We start from the raw sequence: 21,292 nt of genomic DNA on the forward strand, positions 1-21,292 counted from the left end.
TCGATACCATTGAACGGATCTTGTTTGCTAATGATGATAGTTGTACAATATTTTCATTGTGCACGTCTGTTATAATCTGATAATCAGATCACTTGATTATATATAAAATAAAAAAAATAAGTTAATTATGTTGGAAATATTGATTTCGTTGCACTCGATGTAAATTTATTATGAGTTAATTGAGTTGTTTAAGTAGTGGTAAAATTACTTGGATAAATTTATTTTTATATTTAACGAATCGATATATAATTTTTGATTTTTTATGATTTGAATATATAATTCAACGAAAAAGAATTCGTAAGAATTAAACAAATAATTATTTAATTTTCAAACGAATAATTTTATTAAATCATCATTTATTCTTTCCACGGAGTTTTAATTATCATTAGTGACGAAAAGATAAACCGATATTGTACGATTAGAAATGTGAATAAATCTTATCAATTACAAAAATTGTAGGACGCACGCGCGTTATAAATTAGAAAGAAAAACAAATATGGAATAGCAAACACGACGTATTATTCGTTCGTAGAAGTCGAAGGATTCGAATATGGCAAATGAATGTACACAAATATACCTGCTGACTAATCTCGGGATTTTGTGTATTTTTGTTTTTGCAACAATCGAGACACCACTGTTTGTAGCGATGGCCTTGTAACAAGTATTGCTTCTCATTGTGGCCGTGTAAACGTTGACGAATGGATCGACACGCGCTTGGAAACGTTAATATTAACCAACGCGAAATTGAAATTGTGTGATTTCATCATATTCTTAATCACTATCTTTTTTTAGAAATTTTCTAAACGAAATAATACGTAATAATCGAATCGAAGGAGCATTCATTTTACGGTAAGTATAATATATTATATGTTGCAATGAAAAATAGAATTCGTGATTATATAAATTTCTTTCATTTCAGTTTTACTTCGATTTGGAAATATCCTTTTAATTATCGATTACGTTTCTTCTTCGACCAATAAAAGTCAAATACTTGGAGATGCTTTCAAGATGCTAAAAAAAGACACTGCTAGTACTAAGAAACTCAAATCCAGCTATAGCAAATTAATCTTGTTTCAAATTAAATTTAATTAATTTTCTAAAAGGTTGTCGATTTATGCTACGTCGATAATTTAATTAACGGTATCAATTTCGGTGAAATGTATTTTACCTTCGTGGAATTCGTATCGGTATTATGAATGCATGTAAGTAATAATTAGAAATCACATAGTCCGTGTATAGAGGTAAAAGTCTGATACGCTTGTAAGCTTTCTGATCGATAGCCACTAAAATTAACATGATGCGACCAGGTGAACCGTGTTGCTCGTGGATAGTTCATGATTTATGACCACCATAGAGAGTTAATACATCGCGCCGGTCTGTAAATAAAATGCGTAAAAACGAGTGCGTTGTAACTGATCTTAATTGGTCAATTATCGTTTCATCGCAACGGTTTCCATTTTTAATCATCCGAGAAAACAATATAATTGTCCTCTTTCACTATTTGTATATCCCCTTCTACGGTTATATCGCGCAAAAAAAAGGATTAAAAATTGTTTTCATATTTCGAAAAATAGCGTGATCTGATGAAAAACGAAAAGAATTAATCAAATTAAAGGGAATTGCATTTACCATTTATTATTTCATATTATTTACCGTTATTTATTTCCTTCCATTTAATTTAATTACGTCGCGCATAAAAATATCCAACGATGTAGAATTTTCCTTAATACGAAACGTTATTTAATTCCATTTTGTTTAATTAAAATATCGACCGAGGACAAAAGAAAGGCTGAGCGCGATGGGGGGAAAAAAACCAAAAAAAAAAACAAAAAAAAAAAAAAAAAAAACAAAAATATCGTCGCACGAAAATCTAGCCGCGAGCTTTTCTCTTGCGATATATATTTTTAAAAATGCTTTTATTCTCGTGTAACCGCAATAAAGTACAGTAAATTTGAAAACAGTATCCGATCGGTACATTCTATTCTCAACGTTACTGTGTTATTACGCGAAACGAAATTCCGAAATAGTTTTAATATTACGTAAACCAACGAGCTCGGGCGAAACTGCATTGATCCAGTATGCGAAACGCGAAACTTTTCCCATTGACTGTACTCTCTCCTCCATATCTACCAACTTGTCGCTCGGCCTGTACCTTGAAATAGAAATGATTAAACTTTTAATAACTGATACGTCAGTTTGCTCGCTCGGTAACATTGTGTTTTATTATACAAAGTATAATAACCATAATCAATCGAGTCGTTCAATTTAAAAAGTGACGTGTTATTTTTTTTTTTTCTATTTATTGTTATTTATTTTTAAACATCGCAATTATTACTGTCGTTATTGGTTTCCCTATATATTTTCATGATAAAGTCATATTTTTTTTACTACTAAGTATTGAATACAAGCAAAAATTCAATGTTTGTTTTATCATTGCTATGATTGATTTTATTCGAAAAAATATATTTCTCGTAATATTTCTCGTCCTTTTTTTTTTTTTTTTTTTATTTTCGAATTTCAAATTTAAAAGGTAATAAGAATAGCAATAGATTTGTTTGCCTCTCGATTATATTCAAAACGCGAGTCTTTCATCCTTTTCTCGTTTTTTCGAAATCTTTCGCGAAACTACCGTGTTTTATGTATGGGTATCGTGAAGTTAAGTCTTTTATCGATATAGAAGCCGCACTTTAGTACTTAATAATACTGCAGGAAAACTTCTCTCGAAAAATCAAGAACTCGTAATTCGTACGGTGGAAAAAGAACTAACACGATATACAAGTAATACCTTTTCAATGGACGAGAAATATTTCCAGCAATATTTCGTGGACTATATTGAATTTTCTCTGAAAATACGTTTTTTAACAATAATATATAATATTCGTTTTATAAAATCATCATCGTCGTGTATCTATCGTATTTCGTTTTATAAAAATTAATAACGCGTAAGAAACTTTATAAGAGAATATATATTTGTCGATTATAATAAATTAAAAATAAAACACATTAAAAATATTTTTTCTTTCATGTTAAAAAGATATGAAAAAATAATTATCGTAAAAATATAGGTAATACACGATTGATAAGAAACATAATTTTTATTATCTCGTGTCTAATTATTTATGAACACGAAAACGATGAAGATTTTAATTTTTTTTTCGAAAAAAAAAGAAAAAATATTTATAAGTTCAAAAAATAATATTATCTTAAAATCATCATACGAACTGATTGTTCGCTATTATTAAAACGATGACTCATTCAAGTTTGTGCGCAATATTTTTTTTTCCAGCACAAGGTTTACAATACCATTTAAATCGCAGTCCATTATTCTTTTGTACGGCAACTAAATTGAATTAATTTCCCTGGTATTCTCGAACGAGTAAGTTCCTCGATAAAAGTACCCGATATAAATATGGATGCATTGGTCAAATGATAAATTCAAATTTTGCCCGTTGTTAAATCATTTTTCAATTTTGCATTTTTATTTTGATTCGATTAAATAATTATTTGGATTCTATTCGTATTGAAAAATACAAATTTTCATTCGCGTTTCATAAACTAAATTCATTAAAAGTAATTATTAATGGTATCCGTCCCCTCTATTAGTGTGCTTTCATTCCCCGCCAGATGTCTCCTCCTTTCATAATATTCTAGCATCGCAGGATAAATATACATATATTGCCCGTACTATAATCAGTTTCGTGCCTTTTATTCGAATTCTATTCCGTATTATATTTAAAAAAATTATATTCGATGTAATTATGTACATATTTGAAATTTTGAATTAAAAAATAAAATAAAGTAAAAAATATATATATATATATATATATAGAGAGAGAGAGAGAGAAAATTAAATGGAAGCAATAATACTTTGAAATTCAATTTTGCTGATACAAAATTTCCAGCAATAAAATAAATTCGTTCTGATTCAATCCTATAATTTTCAATGACTCTAGGACTTTTGAAAATTCTAGTTATAAGCTTTTATGTTTGAACAGCACTTATTCCCGTGATCACGGATAAAATTATTAAAAAGTTATTTAAATTCATGAGAATAACAATGATACTTGAGCCACGGCATTATGTGTGGGTGTGGCCTAGAAATTGATGCCCTTAATTATAAAATATTATCTGTTTCATAAATGCAATTTCATAAATGCACCGTCTCCCTCCTTGGATCAATAACTTACTCTCCGTTCTCCTCTTTATAATTATCTTTAAATCCAATATTTTCCCCTCCCCTCCGACTTCATTGAAATTTCATTTAAATAATCTCAAAACTTATTCAAAGCTTGTTAAAATTCAACAGAATGAAATAGGGTCTTTAATGCACATAAGAAAAGTTCACCGAAAGACAGTGCCATTTGTTTGAAAGTAATTTAATAGTTTTTTCTAGTAAAATTTCTTTTATAAAGAATGAAATAATTTTACGAATTTTGATTATATTTAAATAAATATAACAAACTATGATGATGAATTATTAATTAAATTTTCAAAGCTAGGAGAATAAACAATTCCTATTTTGTTACCATCAGAGCAAACAGTGAAAATGGTAGATAATGCAGACTTTGTCTCTATGTAACAATTTGACATCCATTGTTCCGTTAATTATTTTAAACTTAATAATCTCTTCATTCCGTTGCAACTTATTTCATTTGCGTAACCAATTTTATGAAAATAATTTAACGACCACAAAGGAATTTTGTAATTTGCTGTAATTGACAACTACAGCATTGATTATTTTCCTTTAATTATTTTTTAATTTATCAAGTAAGAAAAACTTTAATTAATTTACATAAAAGTGAATAGAAATAAACTTTAAAATTGTTTGAGAAAAGTGAATTATAAAAACAGTAAATAACATTGTATTTATTTTTGTATTTATTTTTTTTAACATTATATAATTTATGAAAAATAATTAGTTAATCAAGAAAAAATATTTAAACAAAATTTTACGAGATAATTCTTGATACACGAAATTTCAAGAATATATATGATTCTAATTATTATTTTACTAGGAAAGTCCGACTCACCCACCGAATAACCACAAAATACAAGTGACACACGAAGGGTTACGAAGCATCACGAAGTGACCCGAATAAGGTTCTACGGGACGTTAGTAAGTATATGTATACTAACCACGACCTCATTCGAACTTTTACAAGCCACTGTATACGGACGATTCCCATATCTGTCTAATGTCCAATTATAAATATTACAATCTCCAGTGGAAAAAGTTTCGTTCTCTCGATAATGCATCAAGTAAGAAGACATTTTTATTAGATTTTTTTTTTCTTATTAAAATCCATGCTACATGTTTTCAAATAATTTCAAATAATTCAACTTTCTAGGTTAGAAATTTTATAACCTAAATAAATATGTCAGTACAAGATATTTCTCTTATATTCAATTCATAGAGAGAAGTCGGGTCGAAACAAACCAAGTAAATTATTCATATGTCATAATATATATATATATATATATATATATGTATATATACTTCAAAAATTTTATTTCTCAAATGCTTTCAACAAATTCACATAATTCATGACAATTTAATGCGTGCAAGTTGGTAATAACATACATTTTTATAAAAGCTTTCTATAAACTCGTATTACAATACTTCCAACTATTTTACATAGAAATTATTATCGGAAGTTTTGTTGAAAACATAGTTTTGTCATAATTTAGCGTAATTATACGTCAAGTACAATAAGTATATGTATATATATATATATATAATATATATATGTACATTATGTATATATGTACATATATGTATAAATAAGAAATAGGTTTTCTAGAATATAATGTATGTTGTAGGTACCATTTGTAATGATAAGAGTTAATTAAGAAAGTGACTCGTAAGTGGTTGGTTTCCAACAGAGAGAACAAACAACCAACCGGGGTTCTCTTGGCCCAAACAGAAAAACAAAAAAAAACATAAGCAAGATTTACCAGTGAATCTCAGCTCTTTTAATTCTATAGATACATGTCTTTTTTTTTTTGTATTTCTTTTTCTTTTTTTATCTTTTTTCTTTCTTTCTTTCTTTTTTTTTTTTTTTTTTTTTTTTTTTACATAAAATCAACTCCAATACCGAGTTAATGCTGTTTAACAACGAGAACCTCGGAAACTTGGCACGAACTTTAAATTACTTTAAGAATGTAATCTTACCTGCATTCAGTTGGCTTCATTCAAACAAAGTGAATCGGAACTTTTGAAAAATTGAACGTTCTTATGTGGAACACTAACTTGAATTCCATTTAATATCTCTCGTGCACTTATCTATTTGTTTTTCAATTGAAAAAAAAAAATCTTTCTAAATAAAGAAATATTTTTTTTAAATATTTATTATATTTATAGAGAAGATAAAATTTAATTAAAAATTGAATTAATTTTAAGCAAATAAATTCTATTTAATATCAAATAGAATAAAAAATTATTATAGAAAGGGAGGAATGAAATTGAATATTTCACATTAATAATTTTAATACAATTCCTCTCTTTCATTTTATTCATTATTCACATTTTGTAATTTTTAACAACATCGCCAATTTTAATATTATTCTACCAACTTCTAGGAACAAATTTCATAACGTAAATTACTTTTAATTAAAAATATTCACCTGTACATGCGTCTATTTTTTCTCTCTCATTTTCAGCAAACGATGCCATTACAAAATACTTATTAACGCGATTCGTTAGCAACTGGAACAAATATATTTCGTTGGATTTACAATTAGTAATAATATGTGATATACGAAAGGGTTAATTAATTAAGTACGTATCGATTGGCCGGAAGATAGTCTGCATCGTGTAACATGAGCTTTGCTCCAACATGAAATCAGGGGGGAAAGAGGAGTAGCGGTGGGCGGGGGGTAGTCAACCTGCTCGTGTCAGTGATTCTCATTTCGTTCCATCGCTGTATCTTGTCAAATTGTCTTTTCATTTATACGAGTATTATTTTTTAATAATTATACTTAAAATATTATATTATAAAATATTAAATAAAAGTAAACGATAATGACTAATATGACTAAAATTAAATTTTAATAAATTTTTTTAGATGAAATTCGATCCCGTTTCAATGTTTGATCACCATCCGAGCTCGAACCCTTTAGAGATCACGATAAGATAACAAGTGTAGAGGAATACGACTCCATCCTTTTCCATCGTTCTCATGAGTACCGTCGTAAATTCCAAATAATAATGCATTGTACGAGCTGGCGTGTTTTGTTTCTGAATAAGCACACTCTTGCACGTTTGCATAATTCGATACGCGTCGGGGTTTACATTGTATTTTAATTATCTTCATTACGTTACAACTTGTACAAAGTATTTCTCCGTTGAAATTGGAATGCAAATAAATGTTAAGATAGTTAGATGAATAGAAAAAATATATATATATATATAAATATATAAAATTCTTTGTTACTCCAGCAAACGAAGATTTTAATCTATTTTTCTTTTTCTTTCTCCTTTTCATTATCTTCCTGCTCTCTGCGCCAACGAATATAATATTTTAATTCGATAATTGATATAATATTTTAATTTATTTATCGCATGAACTTTGCCATGAATATACTTTTTAACTCGTTTAATTTATAAATATACTCGAATTCAACGAGATTTAATTTCAAGCTTTAATTTCATTGCCGTTTGATTTCGAAGTTGAAGTTCAATTTCTCGAAAATCCTCTCGCTACGTTTTTGCATCATATTTTTTTACACCGGCGGCGTTCTATCAATGTGATTTCCATTAAGCAATGCATTCAAACTTTATAAAAATCAATACGCGAAGCGAGCCTCGATTTATGTAAATAATACCTGAATATTCCATATACCAGATTAAATTTTAGAAAATTACCATTGCACGCTAACAGAGGAGTTCAATTAGCACCGATAACGAACGATGATAAAATTTAATTAACAACGAAGACTGATAAATTGACTCACTATCGTGTTTCCGATCCGGAATATTCGTGTATAACTTTATTGTATCAATTATTATTTCAACGAATATCTTTTAGAACAAATGTATAAATTGCCGGAATATATTTTCTCCTCAAATAATAGAGTGAAAGAACGAGTTAATGAATGGAAATTCTCAATATAACAAAAAGATAATAATCGAAAATTAAAGCAGAATCAAAATCGTTAATTAAATTTTATACCATTTCGATTAAAAATATAATTAATTATTAACTTCATATATAATTTCTTAATTAATTGAAATTTTATTAAAGATAGTAATTGTTCATGAATATTTTTCATAGTACAGCAATGATAATGATTCAAAATTAAATTAGCTTTGAATTACGAAACGCCACTGTTCGCCTTATCGCCGCGTGATTAATTAAAAATGCCTTAGAAAAGGAGACATTAATAAAATATGCTGAATAATGGTAAAACTCGACTACGATTATTTATAGGTCGTTCCGATTAAGCTTTGCCTTAAGCTCTTGAAAAATATTCGACATTTGTTTCAATTTATCGAAGAAAGTAATTCACGCTGAGATTTAATATCATTATATTTTCACTTCTATATATCACAGAGAAATATTTATCCCCAAAATACAAATGTTATTGGATCCTACACATAAACATATGTGCTCGGACAACAATTTAAAAATCATATAAAACGCGATAAACGGACCACAGAGCTTGCTTTGTTCACTTTCTATTCAAAATGATTCCCGCTGCATACAGAAATGGAAGTAACGATACCGAGTAAATGAAAATTCACCACTCTCGGTTATTGCTACGTTTCAGCAACGAGCTGCTGAATACGTCTGGCGATCATAAAATCATTTCTCTTTGTGCGCGTTAGAGGCAACGATAATTTTCATATAATTCGCGTAGCTTTGCTTGTAGTACTGCATATATCGAATATTTTATTTAAAATAAAAATTATATTCGTATAATTTCCATTACGATAAATTAACATTAATTAAATTGTTACGAGTTTCAGATCCATCGTTCGTTGAATAATTTCAAATATTGTAGCAATTTCAACTTTATTTTAATTTTATTTGAAAAAGTCATTCGATAAAAAGGAATGCAGTAAAAAATAAATACAATTTAAATCTGCTTTATCGACGGTTGATGTGCATGTTTGTTATCGACCAAGTTGCCTACAATATGCACACACTGCACAAGCATATCCAACTACAAATGTCATGTGTTATCATAGATCGTATCGATATTTGTTTCTCCGCGACTCATTTCGCATTAGAACCACGTTAACGTGTTCATCTGTGAAGCTAATAACAATACCAATGATCGCATTCCATCCGACATCAATGATGAATGTATCTTCTGACGCATATTAGCTTTGTGATTTACGAAAATGCATTATTATCGAATTAGCTGACGTAATTTGCTCTAACTTCCCACTTACTTCTACAATCACAATTAACTGAAAACGCTTTGTCAGAGTTCACGTAATTTAGATAGTAAGCGAAATATCATAAGTATCATAAAATTAACATTGTCATATTTACATTTTATGTTTTACATTATTCGATGAATTATTCGATGAATTCCATAAATTATATTATATCATTTATTATTAAAAAAAATATTGAATTAATAAAATGTAATAAAATATTAATTTTTTTTTTTTTTTACAAATAGAAATTTATCACGAAAAATAATATTGAATTAACAAAATGTAATGAAATATTACTTTCGTTTTTTACAAACAGAAGGTGGTACTGTAAAATAACAAAGAGATTTAAATTGAAATTCAACTGGGCGGAAATGATATCCATTTAACCTGTTATACGTTGAAAATATTAAAAATTTTAAAACTTCAGATGTGTATATGTATGTTAGAGTTGCGGCACGAAAGAATAATTTTAAAAGTTAGAAAAACATTGTACGTTTCAAACATGGCAGAAGTTCGATAATTTTCAAATAAAAATGCTAAAACCTTTATTTATTTTTGTCGAGCTATTTCAAATTTAAACGCAAATAATATTATTTACTATTTTGAATTCGAATAATAATACCGATAGTGTAATTAATTATTCGTTAGAGAAAGAATTTTAAACGATGGAATTATCTGGATAGTCACGTATCACAGTACACTCCGTTATCGAATATCGATAATGAAAATTTAAAGGGCCTTCGACGCTTTCATTTTCCTCTTCACATCGCTTTGTGATAATCCGAGATCGTTCGTGGAAGAAGATTATCGTTAACCCTCTATATCATAGATTCGTGTGTTACGATATATGAAAATTAAAATTAAAATCTGAACAAATTTTTCAAGTAATCAGAAACGAATAAACCATTCAAAGAAAACAAGGCTGTGTAACGGAAAAAATTTACAGTGACGCTTTGTATGAATGTTGAATATTATTGTGGCATATTATTAAATTGTGATTGATATTAATAAATTTTCTTGTGTAGTATTTGATAATAAGGTAAATGAAATATTATTAATAAAATTCTAGTGATCTGAGCATCTTATTCCACATAAAATTCTAAAAGTGAAGTTCATAACCTATAATTCATAATACGTGAATTTACTAATATTATTGATTACTCATTATACAAGAGAGTTTTAAAATCTAAGTTTAAAATTGTATTTTCGAAATGTATTTAACCACATAAATGAATTTTTTTTATTGAAAATAATTATTTGTGTCTCATTGTATGTATCAATATTCCATTCTCGAAGGTTAATTTCTTTAACTCGTTCTACTTGAAGCGTTGGTATATTGTACGTGCATTTTGTGTTAAATTATAATTTTGTTTGTCTTAGCTCATTATCCTATAACTCATTGTTCTTATGTATAATAAACTATTTGATTTTAGTGTCCTGTAATGATTTTAGTTTCCTGTGCAAGTTCTTATTACTTCAGTCATTTATTCGTCCTCGTCACTTAACCTTATGGATATATTCATGATTCACCAGCAACAGATCATTTCCTCGTCCGTGAACCATACTGTTTGTACATGATTGTATATGACAATCCTTAACGAAATGTCAGCCCACTGACAACACTACGAACGCAAATAATTGACATTTATAATTCGATGTACTTAGAACTAATCTAATTGAAAATATCCACTCGTATTTTTATTTTCTTTCTTTTTTTTTTTTTTAGAAAAGTGAAAGTCACGAAGGCTGAATAACGTCAGAAGAATCTTCCAATGTGAATGATTCATTCTTCCTTCAATGAATACGAAATTCATCGAATTATTGGATAGGTTTGTTCTTTTTTTCTATTTTTCAATACAACTTTATTTTCAATTCGTTTTATTCATATTATGATAAAAACAAAAGATAAAAGAAACACAACAATTTTATATAAATATCATTAGTTCGTACACATTGTACAATGAGATATTCGATCGTAAAAATTAACGACCACGTTCACGGAGATTACTTGGCGAAACTGTTACGACTGACATTATTGCCGAGTTTATATTTATTGCCTAATTAGTTTATATCCGTTAACAAGTCAGCTTATCAAATTAACTTATATTATTCATTGTCGAAATATTTATTAACGAAAAAATATCAAAAAAGAAACAATTGATATCAATAAAATGAAAATACTGAAACAATTTCTATCTTATAAAAATCAAGATTTTTGCTTCTTCCTAGTCATATAAAAAGTTTCACAATATTCAGTGTTCATAAACTTATACTCGAACGAAACTTCGATACTCCAAAAACTCTGATTTATTTGAAAACTTTGAATACGTCTCTTAAAAATTACCATGTATTTTCCTATTTCCCATAATACATTTTGAAAGCTATACACGGTAAGTAATTTAACTCTGTCATTTGAATTTACTTGTAAAATATTTATTGCACACGAAAATGTCATAAATAACAATTGTATAATTTAAAAATAAATTTAGATAATAAATTAAATAAAATAAATTTCTGTATAATATAATAGTAAATAAAAAAAATTATTAGAATATCGATTTATTGCTTTTTATATTCTTTGCAATGAATTATTCAAACTTTTTTGTTTAAATAAAAAAAAAACTAATCGTTAAATTTTTCTTTAACAATTCTTCTCTATTTATAATTTTCAAATTCATAAAGAAATAATGAAATAAATTATCGAATCTAAGAAACTGAATTATATCAAAAAAAAAAAAAAAATTTAACTCGACAATTCTTTTCAGGAACTAACAAACTTGTAAAATTTCCAATAAATTTGAAGTTTTCGGATATCGAAGTTACAAACAAAACAACATTTCGATCGGTTTACAATGCTCGACGAATAAACAACGAAAAAAACGAAAAAAAAAAAAGATAAAAAGTATTTAAAAAAAAACAAATTGACAAAGGAAAAGGGAAACCAAAAATAGAGAAAAACACATCGAATGCAACGATATAAAACGAGAACTATTCGATGAAAGAGGTTGTAGATTGGAGTAAATTCACTTTATTACTTCATGAGTAAGCAAGAGACAAGGGAAGCGAGTAGTTTATTGAGAATTACTGTGATAAATAAGGCGGGAGCAAGCAGTGGAAGAGGTTACACCGAAGAGTGGGGAATGGCAACGCGAGGAGAACGATCTCCACTCCATGGATACTCCTCGTAATGTGTACCGTATGCAGCTACATCTACACGCATACGCTAGCATCTCCGAGTGCATACGTTTACGCGTGTTCATGTAAACGTTCTCTCTCCTTTCTCCTTCTCTCTCTCTCTCTCTCTCTCTCTGTCCCCTCCCTTCTATCCCCACTCCATTTCTATACGCGCGCGTGTATTTATATGATACACTATTCAAGTGCGCGTGCGGAGAATTCAGTTTCGTATGTGCACACGAACGATACGTATACAGACGGTGTTTCACGAATAGGATTACACTCGTCCAACATTAAATAGACTCTTGTATTCGCGATAAAGTTATTTTTACGATCGTCGTGAAGACATTCGTCGAGTTATCCTTCATGAAAAAGCATCAGCAACAATTTCAGTTGCAACCGACTAGGTAGGGAGGAAATTTTTCTCCGGCGAGGTTGAACACACTGTAGAGCAATGACAAGGAGTGGGGGTAGGGCTACACCGCATGTGTATATATACACCAATCTACAGAGACCGAATGGTCAATGCTTGCTTGGCACTGTCACACAAATATGACACCAGGATCGAACGGAATTCAATACTGGTTTGAAATTTGTAATCAGATTGACGGCAAATTTCCGATGAATCGTGACAACATCATCTACATATATGGAGAGGACGGAGATATTCGGATGACAGATGCAAATGTAATCCGACTTGCATTCCATATATTATTTCACTTTGTCCTGTGTACCGGGTCGTATTTGTGTACTTTGTGATACGATGGACATTATATTGCACTGTGATTTTGCTACAATGTACTTTTCAACATTTCCATACCAGCCGCGTATCGGAAACCGATAAGATTGAAATTATGGCTTGTAATATTAACCTCCAAAGCTAATATTACTACAATCCCGGTTGTATTTTTATAAAAACGAGTAGAAGTATGAGTAAACGACAACCTCGTAACTCTTTTTCAACTTTTTACTAATTTACGCGTACACGTACACACACAAAGAAGTTTTTGTACAAAGAGAAAGTTTAACAACGTTTAAGTTGTACACAATGCTTTCTATTGCGAGCTCGCAAATTAAATTTGCATTTCCAAAGAGTCTAATTTCCAAGACGGAATAACGTTTTTTAGAATATACATTTTATCGCATTGCTTGCTACGTTTCAAGCTATAAAATTACTACCGTTTCATCGGTATAGTAAAAATCCCATGCTTTTCGGCTTATACATTTTTGCTCGAGCCCCTTGAGAATGCTCGCGTGTCCGGTCATTTATAAAACAGGCCGGTTTTTATTTCGTTCGAAAAATCTCATAGTGCGGATTCCTCGTTCCCTGTACGATATTCTCCTTTACTATCATTCTGAAAGGCAACACACGAGTAAGTGAATAGAATGATATATATCGTAGCGATAAAGTGTCTCCGTTTCATATACCGCAATATTTTCTCGATGCCATGTCAAGCGTATTTTTATCCTCGGAACAATTTCTTCTTTCGAACGAAAGTACCGACCGAGTCGAGGAAGGACCGTTAATTGTTTAACAACGATAATCTTGGAAATAAATCAATTCGATATTTTTTATTCGTTCTTTCTTTTTTCTTTTCTTTTCTTCTCTTCTCCGTTTAACGATCCCGATGTTTTTCTCCCTTATCAATTTTTAAAAAATTATTATAGACGGAATAAAAAAAGAGGAATAATCAATGCCACGAATCGGAAATATGACATGAAATAAAAGAATGTAGGAGAGATGTAGAATAAAAGAAACATAGAAGAGTAATAATCGATGCTATGGATAGAAATATTAAATTAAAAAATTTATGAAACGTCTAGCGGAGCGCGATAACGATTATTAATGTAACGTTAATAATTTTATTGTAACGCTCGATTGAGCGCATCGTAAATTATTAGCAATGACAATAACGCGTTTTGATGCATTTATTCATCCTGTGTATAATACAGAAATAATAAAACCGGAAACGAATGGAACGAAATAATGTAAAATGTGAAACAAAGATGGGGAGGGGAGGGACAAGATTGAAGACCACGCTTGTATTTCTGCAATTGCAGTAATAAACACGTAAAACAATTCATCTTTGTCAGAAAATTTGTTTGCTCGCGAAACGATGGAAAATTTGAAAAGAATTTCGAAACGGAAACCGCCAGTACGGAAACAAGAATTAGATAAAAAGACACGATCGATATTAGAACGCCACGGTCTCGTAGAAATGCTTGTTTCTCCATGAATTTTGCGATTAATTTGATTGTATTTTAAATATTTTAATAAATAAAATAAATTGCATCAGCAGGAAATAAAAATAAAAGGAAAGAGGAAAATATCAACGAAAATGCTGGGAAATAGAAAGAGAGAGTTTTTTTCACTGGATAAAAAAAAAAGTTTGGTTGACTTCAAAATTTGTTTCACGTCAGAACGAATAAAGAGATAGAAATTGAACTATATAAAATATATAAAATTGAGATAAAAGAAAGAATAAAAAAATTATAATTATAAAATAATCAAATGGATAAAGCAAGTTTTTATTGTAACTTAGATTTATAATTTTTTAAAAAAAGAAAAATGCGGAAAAATAACAGCTTCCGATATATTTTCTGAATAAAATTATCCCTAGTTCACGTTTTAAATATAGAATATAAAAAAACAAAATTTATTAATTTAGAAAATCAAAAGATGAATTTATTTTAAGATTTTTATTCTTTTAAAAATTAACATACATAGAGTTTTTCTCCCAATATTTTTGGTAAAAAAAAAAAGAAACATAAGATTAGTAAATCGTATCTTTTATATCCAGAGATTCGTTCTACAATTGTGAGAAAATTGTGATTTATTCAAAAAGCGAATAATCGTTTCGTGTTAATTATTATCCACCCAAATGACCAGTTATTCCTATTTCAGGTGGAGAGAACCAGGCAAAGGAGTGTGAGAATAGGTGAAAGAAATGCATTCGAGGCATGTAATCCGTTTATATTCCCTGTGATTGACCGTCCTCCCATCAGTCCCTGTTACACGAGAACGTAACTCTTCGTTGAAATGTTTCCCGCCCATTGTGTACGTCGTTTCTTTTCATTTTATTAGACGTAGTTTATTCATAAATAATAAATGTCGTATTTGCTTTATTTCAATCCTTTCTAATTGCAGAACAGAATGAAATATGCATACAAGACGAAAATAATAGGAAAGTTTTTGTCCGTATTATTCATAATTTCAATTTGTTCAAATTTGAATTTAACAAGATAAGTTTTATCGTAATAATCCGAATCATTTAAATTTTTTAACGATTTAATTTACGTTCGATAATTTGTAATAATTCATTATTTGTTTTCAGTAATTTATCATAACGATAATAATTTTACGTCTCGGTTTATCCTTTATAAATGGTTACATTTCTCATCTTTACGAGGTTACGTTTTAATTACAATCCCGAGTTTCTACAAAGCTGATAAAGTTTAAATGGAAGCACGCATCGTAAAAAAAAAAGAAACGAAAAGAAAAGAAAAGAAAAGGAAAAAAAGGTACAATATATCTTTAGTAACATTTATTGAAACTCTCCACGGAAATCATGACACGTATGATGACGAATAGGTTTTATTTTCTCGGCCGATCGAAAGAGGCGGGGATGGAATCTGGAACTTCACCCTCCGCCCGTCAAAAGTAAATAAAAGTTCTGTCTCACACCGTGGTATTCAAAAGTTCTGACAGGCTAAAGAATACTACAAAACCTCGATGAACTCGTTTCAAACTATATAATATTTTGTGAAAGTTAGCCTTTCTCTAATTCAATTAACGAATAATAACCAATGCGTCTCTCTGACATTTTAATTTTATTCTAATTTTCAATATCTCTAATATTTTCTTATTCATTTTGTCTCTTTTGCCCTCTTGATTTTATTTTATTTCTCATTTCTTTTATCGATCGATACACGGGAAATAAAATTTTTTAAATATAATTTACAGGATAAAATACAAGATATACAGGAAGTAGTAAGTAAATAAAACACCTCGAACAAGTAGTACCTGCTACATGATATACGACCGATCTTTCACGTTCCCGTGCCGGTTGATAACTCGATTTGTCAATATCAGACGGGGACACTATCGAATTTATTTTTTTTTTATACAAATCCCGATTCACCGTCGCAAAGTAAATTCTTTCGCCTCGTGTGACGAGAACTCCACGGTACGATTTCATATTCCAACGAAGGAAAGTATTTTGCATAATTTATTTCGCTGCAACTTCTTTTCCACCTTGCGTCGCCCTTTTCCGCCCACCCCCGCCCAACGCGGTCGCCATCCCCCCCCCCCTCCCTCCACGTTGCTTGTTACAAACCACGCCCCCTTCTTTTCGAATCCCTCTTTTCGAATCCTTTTTGTTTCCGTCAACGTTGTGAAACTATTGAGATCGATCGTTCTTCCATTTCATTCATTCTCCAATTCCTTCTTGGAATTCTCTACAAGGTCGTCCCGAATAAAAGTTCCCGCCAATGATGGACATTGTCTGGTTTTTTGATTAAAAAAAAAAAAAAGAAAAAAGAAAAGAACGAAAGAAAGGGAAATATTTGATTTGGAATTTTAGAGATTAACGATCTGCAGATTTATGAAGTTAGCATCCCAGAGACGAGGGAGTAATTACGTAAAATTACATAATACCGTTAATGACGTTTATGCCACGAGAAATTAGGTTCATCACGGACAAATTTAGCACAGTTATGGATCCCTGTATTGTCCCCTTAAATGGGCTGCTATTAATTGAGATTAATAAAACACCATCAATTGTGATAGCTGTTAATCAATCGATAATATTTTTATTAAAGTCGTGATATACGCCTATATGTTTATATATGTTAATAGTTTGAATATTGGATGTCCAAATTCATGAAAAATATTTTTTATTTCCCCTTTAAGTTTGAAGATCGTTCTTACAAAAGTGAACATATATTAATAATAATACAGATTTTTATCCCAGACATCTTTTTTTAAATCTCACCAGGGCAAAAAATATCCATGTTCAAAGGGTTAACTCAACAATTTCCGTTCACAAGCACGAACAGTATAAGTAAAAGCACAATCGGGCGAACTCGATCAAACACGCGAAGACAAACGAGTCATTTATAATGACTTGCGACATTTGACACGAAATATGAGAGATCAAAGTATGATACAATAATTTGTATGAATATGTAATTGAAAAAGAAAGAAATAAAGAAAGAAAATTAACATCGAGTAAGTAAGCTTACTTATCGCTTACTTTTATTTATTCGCAAATAAATTCTCAAACGTTCGCATTCAAAGTCGTCGGTATGCGAGGAATTCTTAGGAATAAATAGAAGCATTCAAGAATCTCATCAGAAGAAAGTTTCACGAAGTAATTGTGGCTAGTAATTTTTATTATTACCGTTAATTATCGCAAAAACAAAGAAAACTTTATGGACCACGAATGAAACTTTATTCAACGAAACTTTATTTGCTCGTTCATTTATTCATCGCTAGCTAGAAAGTAATTCGATAACTTGGCTTCGAACTTGGTATCGATGACAAGGTTAGAAAAAAAAAAAAAGAGCACTCGAGCGGGGAATTTTTTTTCCCCTAGACGCGCGGCACGCGTCGCGGGGCAACCAAGCGACAACGTAATTTATCCATTCGGATATCCCCCTCGAACGAGCGTTTGTAAGAAAAACAGCAAACTTTTCCGCCGGTGGCACGTGTACGCGCTTGTTGTAAACTTCGCACCGCATAAAAGCATGTAAATTGCAGCTCGCGTGTACGTGCTTGGCGTAAAGCTTCCAGAGAGCACTTCGTTTTCGCATTTAACCAACCTCATTCTTGTTTGATCAGCCCTGCCATAGCTTCGAATCGCTTTGAACGCATTTTAGTCAAACTTTTACAAACTATTTCTGCAATATCCTTCTCAATACAGTGTTCATAATAATGTTAATATCTATATTCGCGAGATATTTTTGGAGGGGCTAAAAACGGTATACAAAAATATAGATAATCGAGGCTTGTTTATTAAATTATGAGCAATTTAAGTTTTCGTTAGATGAAAGGAGAGCGGATGATGCGACAGAGATGGAACTGTTTCACTCTGTCTTCGTCTCGTTTCGTATTTTGACTCCTATCCATTGAGATATTTATTACAAAAGTTCGTATAATTATTTACCAATTCGTGCATATATCACTTGAAACTATTTTTCTAATTTCGTTAAGTAAGTATCTTACCTAAACGGCAGATCCTTACTATCGTTCCCCCGTAAAATAGAAAATAAAAAATGTTCAGTAATACCTGAAACAGAAAATAAAAGAACTGCATTAATTAAGAGGATATAACGATACAAGGTAAATTCGAATAAAAAATATTGAATTTAAATTTATTTTTTTACAGCCGAGTATGTAATAACCAAATGGTTGATAAAATTGCAAACGATAAATGAAAAAAAATTTGTTTTTCAGTTTTCAAGTAAAACTTCTGCACTATTTCGATCGAAGTCGTAACTTTGAACACTTTATTCAGAGGAAGAACAATTTTATCGATGTTCCACGATAGAGAATTCGAACAAATCCGAAAATGATTGCAAAAGAAGCTACGATTGCGGAAGGTGGAATTCTCAGTAAAATGGTGTGTATGTGTGTGCATGTGTGTGTGCATGTGTGTGTGTGTCCACGTTATTTTAGTACAGGAGTGCGTGCTCTCGTTCGAGGTCACGTTTGATATTCTAATTGACTCGTTTTGCATATTAAAGGACATTTGAGCCACGGAAAAAGGGACTTTAATTACGTTGCTGGTTCACATCGAACTTCTTACCGAGTCTTGAATCGATTTTTCTTCTTCTTTTCTTGAATTAATCCTTTTGCGGTCCTGTGTTGTACCAGTCTCTGTGATTCTGTTTTTATTAAAATCTCTACGGTACTTTTAACGTATAAAAATATATTCCTTTGTGTTGTAAATTATTTTATTAAAAACACATTATAACGTAGACAATCTTTTTTTCTAGTGCTTATTTAATACAAACAAATTGTTATGAAATATATTTCATGACTCTTGAATATGGAAGAATTGATAAAAATGAATGGAAGTTAAAGATTAATTTTGCACCTTGTTAAAATTTAATTGCTCAATTATGACACGACAAAAAATTAAATTCATATTGATCGATAAAATTTAATAGAGAGAAGGAAATTGGTATTAATCATTCATAATAATTCCGGAAGAAATATAAATATAAAATATACAAACGAAATTATTTCATAACAGATTCACGAAAATATGTTCATAGAATCGTAGGATTATTAAATTTTCATAAGCAATGCAACATCGTTTGAATTCTGTAAACGTCGAGAAATTTTAGATAGAAAGGGAAGAAAAGAAGAGAAAATGTTCGTGGATCAAGAATGGTTATTCTCATCCGAATGTCGTGTCGCGAAAATCGAGATGAGCGACTTCCATTTCGCTATTGCTCATTCCACCTTTTCAGCGGCTGTGTCAAGACACGAAATTCTCGAAATAGACGGCACCACGAGCGAGAGAAACGTGAAACAGAGAGGGGAAGAGGAACGAAGATGAAAATTCGACCAAGAATCTTCTAATCCAATCCAATTCATCGTTGAAAAGATTGTATTTGACGTCGGCTGCGTTATATACGCTTACTGATGAATACTTTTTCAATTTTCAAACTTCTATATTTGTAATATTATTTTGAATGCTTTTACTTAAAATTCTTTTCGATAAATATTACAAACGAGATATAAAAGATTTTGAAATAAATGTACATGTATTATGTAATCAATTATTGGCACATGATCAAAATAATCCATTATTTGGAAACCAATCCTTTTGACAATATTAATTATTAACAACGAAGATATATTTTTCTATAACGTTTTTATAATTATTTTGTAAATTTAACATGAATATTTACTTTTTGATCAATAATTAATTACAGAATTATATTGCAACATCGAACATGGAATATGATTAAATAATTAGGAAACTGTTTAATCAATAGTAGTTGAAATAAATAAAAAAATAATATATATATATATATATATATATATATATATATATATATATATATTTAATATTAGAGATAATAGAGATTCAACATAAATATATTTTGTAATTGCAAGAATGAAACAGAATACGCAATTACAGATAGTACTATTCTATACTATAGCATAGTGCATGCTAGATAATATAGCTGTTTGATGTATTAATTCAGAGCAATTATAAGGGTTACGTTGCCCTACTGAGCACAGACTTGCTAACTGCCGAGCACAGTTATTTTGAGATAATTGCATTTTAAAGTTTAATCGTGCTGCTACCGCTTATGTATGCTGCCACCGAATTTCCAAGCCTTTAGTTTCCACCATGAGACGAAAATACTATTATACGTCATTATTAGTTGTATCCGTGTACAATTTCTTCTAATAATAACCGAATCTATTTCCAGCGTCGTGTACGATGACAGACTCTTTTCCAGGTAAAATTTAGATTCGGTAAATTTCTCGATTTTTGCAATTATTATTTATAAATAATTTATTTGTAAATTATTGTTATGCTCACGTAATAATTTAAATCCATTTTCTTTGTTCAAGATTATTTCCGCTCCATCTTTTAAAATACTTTGTTTTTCTATTTTCATCGACAATTAACCGTTATCTTCAATCCTTTCAAATTGAAAATTAATCTTTGTATTTGGAAAATTGTGGTCGCAAGATTCCATTCT

General features: G+C 30.0%; 1 protein-coding gene and 1 long non-coding RNA gene across 10 annotated transcripts in view; one reads left to right on the plus strand and one right to left on the minus strand.

Annotated features, from left to right (window-relative positions):
• The window catches only part of LOC108000925 (AT-rich interactive domain-containing protein 5B), a 184,071-nt gene that overhangs the window by 28,230 nt on the left and 134,549 nt on the right, over nt 1-21,292 (minus strand). The window lies entirely within an intron of this gene.
• Nucleotides 536-20,353, plus strand: LOC107997691 (uncharacterized). 7 transcript variants are annotated; one of them, XR_009830738.1, is made up of 12 exons: nt 536-849; nt 920-1,202; nt 5,016-5,116; nt 11,115-11,217; nt 12,154-12,969; nt 15,468-15,620; nt 15,711-16,084; nt 16,155-16,223; nt 16,527-18,905; nt 19,020-19,185; nt 19,310-19,473; nt 19,562-20,353. It is a non-coding gene; the product is annotated as an uncharacterized LOC107997691 (long non-coding RNA). The 7 variants fall into 7 exon arrangements; XR_009830740.1 differs by having other exon boundaries at nt 15,711-15,817; nt 15,898-16,084; nt 16,155-18,905; XR_009830737.1 differs by having other exon boundaries at nt 16,155-18,905.

This window comes from Apis cerana, linkage group LG8, assembly GCF_029169275.1.
Source record: "Apis cerana isolate GH-2021 linkage group LG8, AcerK_1.0, whole genome shotgun sequence".
In the NCBI taxonomy this organism is placed as follows: domain Eukaryota; kingdom Metazoa; phylum Arthropoda; class Insecta; order Hymenoptera; family Apidae; genus Apis; species Apis cerana.